Consider the following 14,380-nt stretch of genomic DNA (forward strand, 5'->3'; position numbering starts at 1 on the left):
TTGATAAGGTTGAGAAGATCCCTTGAATGAAGTTTGGCTCTGTGACGGTAGTTTGAGGAAGGCAATGGTCTTGCAGTGTTGATGCGACTTCTAACGGTGGCTTGACTATACCGGAGAGTTTTAACGGCAGCAGTAGGAAGCCAAAGAAGATGAATGCAGCGAAAAAAAACACCGAGGAAGACAAAGATTGCTCTTAAATATACCGTAAGGACAGAAAACCATGAAATACAATACAATTATTCTGTATTTCTAACATGGTATCAGAGCCACTGCTCTGACCTTTTCTTAGCAGTCTTGTCTTCATTAGTGTGACTTCCTTTCTTTTACTAACGCTTCCGCCATCACAACTGTCGCCGCAGCCTCTCGCCGTTGAACCTCCAATGTCATCCAGCTGTCGTTCTTGGGTTCTGGACCTGCAGACGTCGTCGTTAAGGAGTTTCACACTGCACAGACCACTGCTCCTTGCATCACCGCTGCGAATATTGCTCCGATTTCATTTTTGAAGGTACCACTGAGATCGTCCTGCGCCGATCTACACATTCGTGGAAGCCTCACCGCCATCGGAGACCGCATGCGCCGCTCAAAGTTGCTGCGACGCTGATCACGCGCCACCACGCGCCGCAGTTTCCTTGCACGCGCCGCCACGCGCTGACACGCGCTCTCACGCGCCGGAACCTGGTCTACTGACGTCATCCCCTCTGCCACGTCAGCCCTAGCTGCGTCAGCATCCACTGTTCTGCTGACGTCATCGCCATGTCATCCTGTGACGTCATCTGCTGGCCGTTGACCGTTGACCGACTGTTGACCAGCCGTTGACCGTTGACTTTTCCAGGGTTGACTTTTTCTGTCCAGGTTCTCCTTACCCAGTTTTTCGCGTAGATTTCATTTGTGCAGTCTATTTTTGCATATTTTGCTTCAAAATGAAGAATAGGGACAAGTCTTCTTCCTCTTGCAACAATCGTCGCGACAATCCAACAAACGTTTTTGCAATTTTTGCAAACGTTTTGGCCATAATATTGAGACTTGCTATCAACGCAACAAATCAGCTGTTTCCATTTCTGCTGCTACTGTTGCTAACACTGAGAGTGTCCAACGTATGGCTCCCATCTCTGCAAAGTCTCAGTCTTCTGGATCCACTTTCACCATTTCCAGAGATGACCTTATAAATATCATCGCCAATGTCATTCGTACGGTTGGTAATGCATCTTATTCCTCTTCTCTCTCAGCTTTATCTGGTATGTCTCCTACCTCTTGGCTTATGGATTCTGCTTGTTGCAATCACATGACACCTCACTCGTCCTTATTTTCTGACCTTAAACCTACACCGCACCCTCTTAATATTCGCACAGCAAATGGTTCCACAATGTCTGGTCATAATATAGGTTCCGTTGCGACCTCCAATCTCTCGGTTCCTGGAGTTTTTAATGTTCCTAGCCTTTCTTATAATTTATTTTCTGTTGGACAATTAGCTGAGTTGGGTTATCGCATTATCTTTGATTATTCTGGGTGTATTGTGCAGGATTCGAGGACGGAACAGGAGCTTGGGATTGGTTTCAGAGTTTGGCGTATGTTTCCCGTGGACAACCTTCGTCTTCCACTTGTTGCTCCTGTTTCTGTTGTTGCAGCTGCTACAGCTTCTTCAATTCCTTCCCTTGCACTTTGGCATGCTCGACTTGGTCATGCATCTTCCTCTCGGGTACAACAATTAGCTTCTAGAGGTTTGTTAGGTTCAGTGTCTACAAAAATTTTTGATTGTGTTTCATGCCAATTAGGAAAACAACCAGCTTTGCCTTTCAATACTAGTGAATCAATATCCACTGATATCTTTGACCTTATTCGCTCTGATACCATGTTAAATATTAGCATTGATACACCATGTTGAATATGCTAGTATGGATGCGGAAGCGAAAACATAAAGTATAAAACACAATAACACACGAGGGTTACGTGGTTCAGCCTAATGGCCTATATCCACAGAGGAAACCCTAAAGGGCTACATCAATAATATATTATAGTGTAGTACAAATCCTGTGTTACAATGAATCATAACATGTGTATATATAGTAGACTAAACCCTAGACTAATAGACTTCTAGTACAAGTAAGAGACTTGGCTTGCACACAAAGTAGAATTAGGCTTAGGCCTATGCTAATGGGCTAATATATCTCTAACAATTCTTAAATTGGTGTTACTCACATCTAGATGACGTAAATTAATGAGGCCTCCAATGTTTTCTGGTAACTCACTAAGATCATAACAATTTGACAACAATAATGTTTGCAAATTATACAAAGAACATATCCACTTAGGTAACTCAATAATTTTAGAGTAAGAAAGATCCAAGTATCGTAGACATAGCAAATTTCACCAAGTTGTAAGCAGCTTAGTGATTTTTTGACAAGAAAGCACACGTAAGTGTTTATTTTCTGGCAACCATGTAGTACTAACTATTTCACTTAAAGCAGGGCAATTACCGTTTGACAAGGTTAGTGGAAGGAAAGTCCGCAGAGTCTTTACTTGCATTAAGGTCTTCAAATTTCTCAGCACCATCAAGCTTTCCCATCAAGTATGCAAAATGCCGAACCTTTCCCAAAATTTTATGTGGCTTGCCATGTTCAAACTTGAAACAAAATTCTCCGGATGCAAATTGAGCTAAATCGTTGATAAGGTCATGCATCATAAAGTACCGTTTCTTTTGAGTCGATGGTTGAAAAAATTACCTTGACAACAGTTCACGAAATCACTTGTCTCCAGCCTCTTCCATTGTGTCATTACCACTTGGCTGTTGCAGGAAACCTTCTGCCATCCACATGAGAACCATTTTCTCTTTTTGAATTCATAACTCTTGGGAAATATAGAACAATAAGCAAAACATCGTTTGCGATGTGGAGGAAGATGATAATAGCTTAATCTTAAAGCAGGAAGCATGCTACTCTTATCAATTGGGAGATCCCATATCTTGCTATTCATATATTACGTCATTCGACAGCTTCTACTTCTGATTGCAAAGACCCCCAAGTGTTTTTGCAGCTAAAGGTAGCCCTCTGCACTTTTCCACAATTTTACCACCAATCCTTTTTAAAGTTGGATGTTCATCAGGGTTGCTAGTCTTGAATGCGTGTTTTGCAAATAATGACCAACATTCTTCATCTAACAAATGCGATAGATGATGAGTAACAACTGCCTGCATGATTGATGCAACACTTATATTGCGAGTCGTGACAATAATTCTACTCCCGCAAGCTCCAACTTTTAAGGGAGTTAACAATAACTGCCAATCAATTAAATTCTCATTCCAAATGTCATATAAGACAAACAGAAATCTCCTCCTGCTCAATCTCATCTTTAGTCTGACTTGAAAGAACATTGAGATCTGTGACATTGCAGTCCGTCAAACTGACCGACTCGAAAATTGTTCTTGTTATTTTAAAAACATCAAAGTCTTCTGAAACATGAGCCCATGCTCTGAATTCACCAAAACGTTCCATCACCCTGGGGTCATTATACAAAAGCTGAGCGAGCGTTGTCTTGCCAACCCCAGGAATCCCAACAATTGCAATCACAGGGATTCCAGTTCCTTGTGCAATATCACCAAGCAAAAATTTCATGAGCTCGTCTTTATCTTTATCTCTACCAAACACTTCAGAGTCATCCAGCAAAGAAGTAGTCTGCAATCTGAATGGTGGTTTCACGCTTACACATCCCTTGAGATTGAGGAGATCTCTCCAGTTTGCTAGACTCTCCAGTCTTTCAACTATGTTTTTGAGCCTGTCTTTTACACCATCGTGAAATGGATTTAAAGTAGACGATCACTCCGCTGCCTCATTTTCCCCGGCCTTAGCTTTTCCCTTGAAATAATTAGAAGCAATTTCTGACTTGCGTTTCAAAGAGGCAGTGGCAACCTCCTCCAGCAGATCATCGGCATCGTAGGCAGCATGTTTGAGCTAGTTGAGCCACTCTTTCACCGCTGGATTTGTCATCTGCTTCTCCTCTGCATCAACGAGCACTGCATCAACGGTCAGCAGCGCTGTCTTCAGCTTGTTGATGAGTTTCTCTTCGCTTGCAAACAAGTTTTTCACCTGGCTGCTTGTCAGAATTGTAAACAGTGCCCCCAATAGTGCAGATGCCAATGGTGCGAGCGCCATAACACCAACCATTTTTTCTGCTTTGCAATGGATTAAAGAGAAGAGGTACGTAGGATTGTGAAATGTGCGAAAACCTGTGTTATCTAGAAATTGCTTCTCGCTATAATTGAGTTGAGTCTAGCGAGATTTTCTTCTTCTTTTTCCCGCTCCTTTCTCTACTTTGACTTTGTGGCTGACTGCATGATTTTCAGATTACAAAATTAGTCGTGCTGGCCAGTTTAACCATTTTCCTAGAATCTCGTGGTCGTGGATGAATTATTAGCTTTTGATGTGGTAAATTATTGTTTTCTAGAACTGATTTAACTATAAATAGTGGATGGATGGATAGAATGTAATGCAGCCATCCAAGCTGACACTTGCGAATCAGTCAGTACGTGGACAAAAGAAAAAAAAGTCATCCATGATTTGTTGCCTTTCTATTATTGTTTGGATGAAAAGTGCATAATATAACATAACCATCAATTTATCAAAGATTGAGTTGTATATCACGGCAGAATGGATATCTACCATCTTCTCATTTTATAACTTAACTTCCTAATTCAAGTCTTGAGTTCATAGATCGAGCCTTCTTTTTCTTTTCTTTTTTTTTTAGACTGTAACTTGGAAAAAAAATGATGTATATATTTTTCTAGATTGTATCAATGACTGAATCATTGTATTTTTTTTTTCTTTTCAAGATTGAATCTAAAACTAAGGCCAATTGATTTTTCTTTGTTATTATACATCAATAAAAATGTATTTCATAAAGTTTTTCTTATTTTTTTCTTAATAAAATAAGTGACAATTCTATATACACAAACACAAGCAACATGTCATCCTCGATATGTGTCATCTTCACAACAACACATGCGTGCATGCACTAACAATCTCAAGATTTATTTTCCCATCTATCTACCTCACCTTATTAGTTGGAGTTACTATTGATAGTTTAATAAGCTCCTTTTCTTTTAAAATTATTTTTTTTATGTACACATCCTAGATAGGGATTTTCGTACTGATTTGGTGGCCAATAAAAATACAAAATATATACTAGCTAGCATAGTCAATACCTTAATGCTATGTTTGGAAGTTTGGAAGGAGAAGAGAGTAGAGGGGAATGGTTATTCTCCACTTTATTTGGATGTTTTTAAAATTAAGTAAGAAGAAGGGGGAATAATTAACATTTTCATAGTTTGTAATTTTATTAATATGATAAGGGTAAATTTGATAATTCATTTGGTCAAGCATTTATACTCTAATCTCCCCCCAAATCTCTCCAATTTGGAGGAATAAAAAATGAGGGGTTAGAAGTAGTTAGAATCCCTCCAAATTTCTCCCTCTCCTCCCTTAAAAAACATCCAAATAAGGTAATTTAACTTATTCTCTCTCCCTCTACTCTACTCCCTTTTACTCCCCATCCATCCAAACAAGCAATAAAAGCAAAACCTGGATTGAAATGTCTCATGATTCTAATCTCCTCCTCTAGTACCACACCACCTTCCTCAATTCCTTAATTAAATAACTTTAGGTGTTTAGAAGATTTTCCTCTAGCTCTCTTTACCCCTAACAACCTCATGTTAGTATGTTGAAATAAGAAGATTTACCATTTTCCTTGAGTTTGTAAAATTAATCAAAATCATAAATAATCTCTCTATCTCTCGCTCATAACCGAATTGGATGAATGAGCATAGAGATTGATCAATGTTAACATCAAGTTCGTGTCTTTGTTGCATTTTATTGAGAACATTTTGAACACTATTGCACATCTTTAGCTTGATAGTCATTCTCACTATTTTCTATCCTTCCACTTTTTCATCCCTCGAACCAAATGGACCTAGCGATAAGATCAAATTTCAAAGCTAAACTAAAAAATGAAAACCACCAAAAAAAAAAAAAAAAAAAAAAAATCCAAGAACCATGGTCCATGCTGAGAAGAGCTAGCATGAAAGTGAATCTCATATGACCACCATCATTGTTTGTAGGATTTTGTATCCCTTTTGGTCTTTCAGGCTAAGATTGACGCTTATTGGGTCATTATGAAGATTTTCCCCCTGCTGTGATGCCTGCTATAAGCAATGAAGTTTTTTTTTTGACAATATATATTCTGTGAAGTTTGATATTGCAATCCGTGAATTTTTTAAAGGGTTCCAACTTGCAGGAGAAACTCAAAATATATATCACATCATGGAAAAGTTTGCAGAGAGGTAGTGGGGTTTGTCTCCATGTTGTTTATGTGTAAGTACTTATTTGTATGCAAATGAAGGTGAAAATTCCTAGTCTAAACAGAGAAGCGGCTCAAACAGAGGGTCTGAGGTTTGGGTTTTGAATGAAGAAATTAAGAGAGCCACCGATGACCCACCACAACCATGACACCACTATGACCACCAAAAACAACCCAAAATCTCGTAACGACCACAACCAAAACCCAAATCTCAACCCAATGACCCATACGTCACGCTCCTTATCAAAACCCAAACCTAAAGCAGTTGTGCTCATCCTCCACAAATCAAAACCCAAACCAATACAACCACCTTTGTGCTCCTCCATTGCCACTGTGACCCAAAGCTACTGCCAATCTGAACTAGAGTGAGAGATAAGAGAAACAGATAGAGACATAGAACACGAAAGGCAGTGTCATCTTTTGATTTTCTTTTTTCTTTTTTTTATAAGAAGGAGAGGGATATAAAAGGAGAGCAGAAATACATATTTATCCGTATTTTTAATAGTGGTGGGTTACATAAGACAAACAAATCTTACCTCAAACAGGTAAAGTGACATTTTTTAAACTACGGGTAGATATAACCACAAGTAAGTTTATAGTAATTTCCCCTTATTCTTTTGTTGTTTACTAATTCCTTTAGTGACTGCTTCCTTTATTTATTTATTTTTTTTTTGGTTGAGGGTTCTTCAGTGACTGCTTTAAAAAAAAAAAAAAACCACTCTTTTAGTGACTTGCTAAGAGAGTTGTAGTTCAATTGTTTAGTATTTTCAAATAATACAGTTAACTTATAAATTCCATCACAGTTGTTTAGTGATTTGGTCATTAGGAACTTTGCTGTCCACAGAGGGAATTTTGTGTAAACTCACTTACGTTGAAATAAAATGTTATAAGAGAACTTATATATTATTATAGCTTATTATTATTTTGTTCTCAGTCTCACACGCACCAATCCGCAAAGATCAGCAGAAATGGGGGTTGATCTATGCGAGAGGGATGAAGGTACTTGTGTGATTAGTTTAATGTGTTCATAGGGGCATCTTACATGATTTTATGTCTCTGCAAGAATTTGGAAATAATTATCTTTTAGCTCTTTAAACTTTGAATTTAACAATGAAAATTGTTGCAACATGTGTAATTTAATTACAGTGTCAATCAGGATTGATTGCTTACCTTTTATTTTTTATTTTTTATTATTAATTTAAGGTGACAACTCATGCCATAGTGTGGAGGGAAAAAACAACTAGCCCTTAAAAAATTAATAAAATAAGAAAGTGGCTCATGTTCATGTATGGCTTTATTTCGTTGACTTTAGCATGATTGATCCTGATTGCTTACCCTTATTTATTTATTTATTTAAATTTAATGAGACAATCCATAGTGTGAAGGGAAAAAAAAGAACAATTAGCCCTTTAATAAAGTGGCTGACGTTTGGCTCCATTTCGTGGACAAAAATAATGTGAGAGCATTTGCTAAACAAAGTGAATTATAGATTTACCATCATTAGAGTTGCCTACCATCATCAGTTGGGTAAAGTGTCAGGTGGGTAAATATGGATTCTCTCTTTCTTAACTTAACAAAGCAATTTGAAATTTAAATTGTCTACCTGTTCTCAAATTTCAAATTATAGGTAGGCAAATAAATGGTCAAATTACAAATGAGTAAGTTGTAATTTGCCCTTATTATTTTGTTCTTTCCCTCGCACGTGCCGATCCACAACGATCAGTAGAAATGGGGGTTGATCTATGCAAGATGGATGAAGGTTGTGTGAATATTTTAAAGTGTTCATAAGGGCTTTCTACAAGATTTTATTTATCTGCAAGAATTTGGAAATAATTATCTTTTAGCTTTAACTTTGAATTTAATAAAGAAAATTGTTGTGACATATGTAATTTAATCACAGAGTCAATCAGAATTGGTTGTTTACTTTCTTTTTCTTATCTTTTTTTAAAAAATTTATTATTATTAATTTAAGGAGACAACTCATGCCATATTGTGTAGGGAAAAAACAATAAGAAAGTGGCTCATGGGTGGCTTCATTTCATTTGACTTCAGCAAGATTTGATCCCGATTGCTTACCCATATTTATTTGTTTATTTAAATTTAAGGAGACAACTCATGGTGTTTTTTTTTTGGGGGGGGGGGGGGGGGGAACAATCAAACCCTTTAAAAAATAAAGTGGCTCACGTTTGGCTCCATTTGGTTGACTTTAGTGTGATTGGTTTGATACTTCAATAAAAATAAAAATAGATTTAATTTTTAATGGGAAAAAAATTATTTATAAATTCAATATTACAAATGATGATGTTCTAAGAATCAGTAGGCTGGATGTCCCAGTCCCTTTTGATTCCTTGTTTTCATCTTCCAAGTCTTCAAGATCATCAAGATCCGGAACCTCATCCACAGTCAGTGCTTCCCTGTTGAAACGAGTGATGAAGGACCACAGAATTTCATTTTCTCATTGTTCTATGGTTAACAGACTGGACGATGAATGTTTATGCCTTTGACCTCCAATGAAATTATTAACAAATAACTTACTCAAGTTTTCAAAAGAACTCACTGTATTTGGGGGTATTTTGCTGAACCACACTCATGCCGGTCCTTTAAGAGTAGTAAGGAAGGCTCTATACATAATTTCATCTGGGAACCCTTGAAGGTGCATTGTCGTCTTGAAAGTAGCAATGTGATCAAATGGGTCACGTGTTCCATCGTACGAATCTAATGAAGGCATCTTGAATTTCGGAGGCAAGGGGTGACTGTTGATGGAAACCGTGAAAGGGGAGTCTATTCAGTGGACTAAATCCTCTACTGGATTTGCCCTTCTCATGTTCTCCCTCATCTACTCCATAATTTTCCTCATTTGGTCCACTTCCCTCTCTAAATGTGGGACCCTTCTTGACGTGGTACCCCTTAACTGGCTTTCAGGTTCAACATTTCCTCTATTTTCCTGGCTTGGGGCTTAACCTTTAGTGTACCCCTTGTTGCGTTGCCGCCTCAAATTAATCTCCCTTGTTAATTCCTGATTTTGACAGGTTAACTCCGCCATGGCGGCTGCCATAGACTACATGTGTTGAGCAGAGGATTGTTGCATGATTGGGGCTGATTGTCGATCGCGATGGGGATTGCTTGAAGCATCCCTACTCTCCTGATGGCCTGGGCTGGTAGCCCTCAATCTGGTCCGAACCATTCAGCCTTTTGTCGTAGGAAGACAAATTGTAAGCGGCTGCCATAGACTACATGTGTTGAACAGCGGACTATTGCATGATTAGGGCTGATTGTCGATCGCAATGGGGATTGCTTGAAGCATCCCTACTCTCCTGATGGCCTGGGCTGGTAGCCCTTGATTTGGTCCAAACCATTCAGCCTTTTGTCGTAGGAAGACAAATTGTAAGACAATCGGATGTTTCCCACAGACGGCGCCAACTGATGATGTTCTAAGAATCAGTAGGCTGGATGTTTCAAATCTTGATGATCTTGAAGACCTGGAAGATAAAAACAAGGAATCAAAGGGGACCAGGGTTGACCGGCCACAAACCCTCCGATGATAAAATTAGTTTCTCTCTTTTAGGATATAGAATTCCAGAATTCTCAGAGTTGTGTAAAGAAAAAACTTGCCTTTATTTTGTCGAGGATGGGTGTATATATAGTTCTATGGAGATAGTTATTTGTCTAGTAACTTCCCCACATTTGTGGAGATCAGAGGATAAATGCCATAGGAAGTTAAACATTCAATAGGGAGTTACAATGATACATCAAGATCTCACCACGTGGTTTGATTCATCTAGTCATGTAGACAAAACCTATATTAAGGGCCATCCATGTTTGGACAACCTCATAAGTTCTGGACGACCTTACCAGGTTTGAACGAGGCTCACCAAGTTTGGAGGAGACTTAAGGATCCACATTTGAAGGGAATGACATGATTATCATACTCTTCTAATGAACCACTATTCCAGGACAAGTTCACATTCCTTGGACGACTATTCAAGGATGAGCTATACATAAGTCTTACCCATCAACAAATATGGTGGATTTAAACCCTAAATGTATATATTGAAAATACCAAGAGGTACAAATTGAGTTATAAAATTTTTAACTTAAATATAATTCTTTTCCACGTTAGCTTTAATTGGTCAAGTAAATGAATATATCAAATTTATGGAACCATTTCATTTCCTTTCCAAAAGAGGAGAATGAATTTGAATTTTAAATGTTTATGTGAAAAACACTAAAGACTAAAAGAGTTATATATGTTAAGTTATTTCCTTAATTATATTTTAATTTAGTAGAATATTTATATTATCTATTATAATTTTATAAGATGTTATAAAAATTCAACCAATTAAAAATTTAATAAATTTGGTATATATTTGTCTTCAAATTTTAGTTATGTTTTTAAGGAAGCTATATAACAAGTGAATGAAATAGATAATGACATGATATTTAATATATTCTTTCAATTACTTACTTTGCGGAAAAAAAAGTATTTACCGTCTTATTTTATTATATTTTCAAGTAGTTTTACTTTTTATTTTAAATGTAGCAATTAGATTATATATATATATATGTGTGTGTGTGTATGAGAGAGAGAGAGAGAGAGAGAGAGAGAGAGAGAGAGAGAGAGAGAGAGAGAGAGAGAGAAAATAAAACCTAATAATTTAAATTATAAAAAATATCAATAAATGAAAAAAAATTTAAAATGATAACAAAAATTGAAAATGTTGATGTTTAATATAAAAATAGAACTAAAAATATTAATTTCGATAATTTAATTGTTAAATGTAATGAAATGTATTAAAAAAATAAACAATTATACTCGACACAAGTATTGAAATTCAATTAAGTTGATATATTTTTGTACAAAATGTTTAAATGCGTTTATAGATAATATATATATATTTTTCATTTTATTTTTTTTCTTGTCTAATAAACAAGAGTTTTATTAAATAAATATTTACATATATGTAATCTATATATATATAATAATAGGTAAAGTAGAGAGAAAATCTAATTAAATTTCAAATTGAAATTTAATTAGAGTCAAATTTTGTGCCACGTGTCTCTTCTAATCTAAATTTTAGAATTTTGTATCAAGTGAGTTAATTTAATGTAAAAATTGAATTTCAATTAGAGTTTAATTTTGTGTCATGTGTCTTATCTAATCTAAATTTTAAAATTTTTGTGCTAAATTAATTAATTTAGTGTAGAAAATGAGGAGTCCAATATAATAAATCATAAAAAACATAATCATATAACTAAAAAAAAATTCAAATTTATAAGTCATCTATATATATATATATATATATATATATATTAATAGGTAAAACTTAGAGAAAGTTGAATTAGAATTTGAAAATATAATCCAATTTTGCACGTGTTTAAATTTATGTGGGAACTATACTATAATTATCCACTTAAGCATGTGTCATGGGTCTACTTAAATTTTTTAATCTTTGTATCAAGTGACTTATTGAGTGAAAAATACTAAGAATCCAATATTAATGAACGATAAAATTAAATAAAAAAATTACATATACTCAATAAAAATTACCACATGTTTCTCAATAAATAAATAAAATAAAAATCACCACACGTTCTATCTTATTAAAAATTAGAAAAAAAAAAATGATAATAAGTAGTATTAAATTTAGATAAGAATTTTTATATGTGTCTAATTATCTATATTTTATGATAAAAATTGTGTTTAATTTTAAATGTATCTATACGTATGCGTGATGCATGTGTTACATGTTTTTTAAAAAATAAAAAATAATAATTTGATTAATTATTTATATTTTTATAATAAAAATTTTGTTTAATTTTAAATGGATCCATAGGTTTGCATGGAGTTACATGCTAGTATATAGAATAATACATGTACTATACTAATTATGCAAGATAACTTCATTTTGAGAATCTAACCAAACCCAACCCAATTCCCACAAATTAGGTTAGGTTGGTTTTTAAATTACCATGGGTTCAATGGGTTGAAGATTTATCAATTTGAGGAAGTCGAAATGAGTTGAAAAACATCCCAAACCAAACCCAACCTACCCATGCACACTCCTACTTTCCCCCATCTATTTCTTCCTCTCACACTCCACTAATTTCTATTTCCCTATCTCTCTCCACTCCTATTTCTTTTTTCCCTAGAACAATTTTTGAAAACTCATGACATGGAATTTCAGCTTAAGAATTTGCAAGCACTAAAACGCATTTTTGTAAATCTTATGATCAATACTCACACACAGATTTCCAGCCATTCAACTCTTTAGTGAAAAAAAAAAAAAAAAAAAAAAAAAAAAAAAAAAAAAATAAAAAAACCGTAATTACACCCCCTATCTATTACATCTCAAACAAAGAAATATATTGTGTAAAATAACCCCCTTTTGTTTTTTATAAAGAAAAATGTGTAAAATAACCTTTTCCCTAACCATTTTTCCCCCTCATCAAAACAATACATCAGAATTAATCAAGTACGTAAAAAAAAAAAAAAATCCTCAACAAAAACAAAAAAGTACTTTTGAGGATTCACACTTTTTTAGCATAGGGAATAGGAATAGACAGATACACAGAAACAAAATAGAAGAACCTGAGCTGGGCTAGATCCGACCTGGGCCTGACTTGGATCGTGTTTCTGGGCTGTCTTTCTCCAATAACTTTGTTTGTTCCAACTTTCGACTGGGTCAAATGGGTTTCAAACTTGCACATAAACTGCACCTGTGCTTTCTTTTCCAATTGGGCCTGTATCCATTCATTTTAAAGAAATCCTTGTTTTTGAGCTCACGGCCCAATTATACATTTAGCACCCTTGAACAGCATCATTGAGGCCCACTTAAAAGCCCTTACTTAAACCCAGTTGCTGTGAATGGTATCGAGCCCAGTTGAGCAGCATGCCCAGGCAACGTTGATAAGGCAAGTCTTATTGTGAATCGTAGCTGGGTGCTATTGTTTCTCTTTTTCATCCCCTATAGAACTATTGAAATCTCAACCACATTTGTCACTAAGTTCAACAAGGTTATTATCTAAAAAAAAAAAAAAAATTCAATTAGGGTCTCAAATGTCAACTGTATTGCTAAGAAGCATGTTTGGGTTACTTTTGATTTCACCTTATAATTCTGAGTGTTCTAATATATGTTCTTTTGGGATTTTGATTATTGGTTGTTGTATTTTATATGTTGGATGAAATTTATTTTTTAAGTAATATATGATATTTTGATTCAATCTTTTCCTCTCATTATGTTGTGTAGGCGGCAACCAAAGTAAAAGAATTAGACTATTGTTAAAAAATAAATAAATAAATAAATAAAAAGAATCAAACTATTTTATTATAGAAATTACAGCAATGAAGAGTAAATATACATGCTGCTAGAGGTAACAATGTAAATTGCTTCAAACAGACAATAATTTATTTTGATTTCTTTGTTTGTAATGTCTATAATTTGATTAACTTAAGATTCTTGTCACCAGACTAAGAAAAAGATAACAATAGTATTATATTATTTTCTTTAACCTTGGTTGGCTAGATCAAGCCATTAAGCTTCTATGGAATTATGTGAATTCCTTCCATACATTTTTGGTATAGCTCAATATCGGTGTCCTAATTAACCATTTGTGTGACTCATTGAAAGGAGAGGTTAATTGATTTTAAAAAAGAAAAGAAAGAAGAGGTTCATTTATTTGAAAGAAATTTCTCTCTACCCAAAAAATAAATAAATAAAAAGTTTCTCTCTTCCCCATTCCCAATTTTAACTAAACTTTTTCACAACCTTCTCTTCATTTCCCTATCTTAAGTAGATTTATAAAACGAGTTAAGTTGGGTAAGGTCAGGTTAATTGGGTTTAGATCATAAAAAAATTATCTTAAACGAGTTACAAGGGGTGGGGTTGATTAATTTACGGATCTGATTAATCGGATTACACTATATCAGTATAATAATCATATTATTATTATTCAATACAATACAAAATTAGTTCAAAAATAATATTTAAATAATATAGGGTCAATATTATTCAACTGTTTGGTAGAGAAATTATGC

Source organism: Quercus robur, chromosome 4 (genome assembly GCF_932294415.1).
Source record: "Quercus robur chromosome 4, dhQueRobu3.1, whole genome shotgun sequence".
Lineage (NCBI taxonomy): Eukaryota > Viridiplantae > Streptophyta > Magnoliopsida > Fagales > Fagaceae > Quercus > Quercus robur.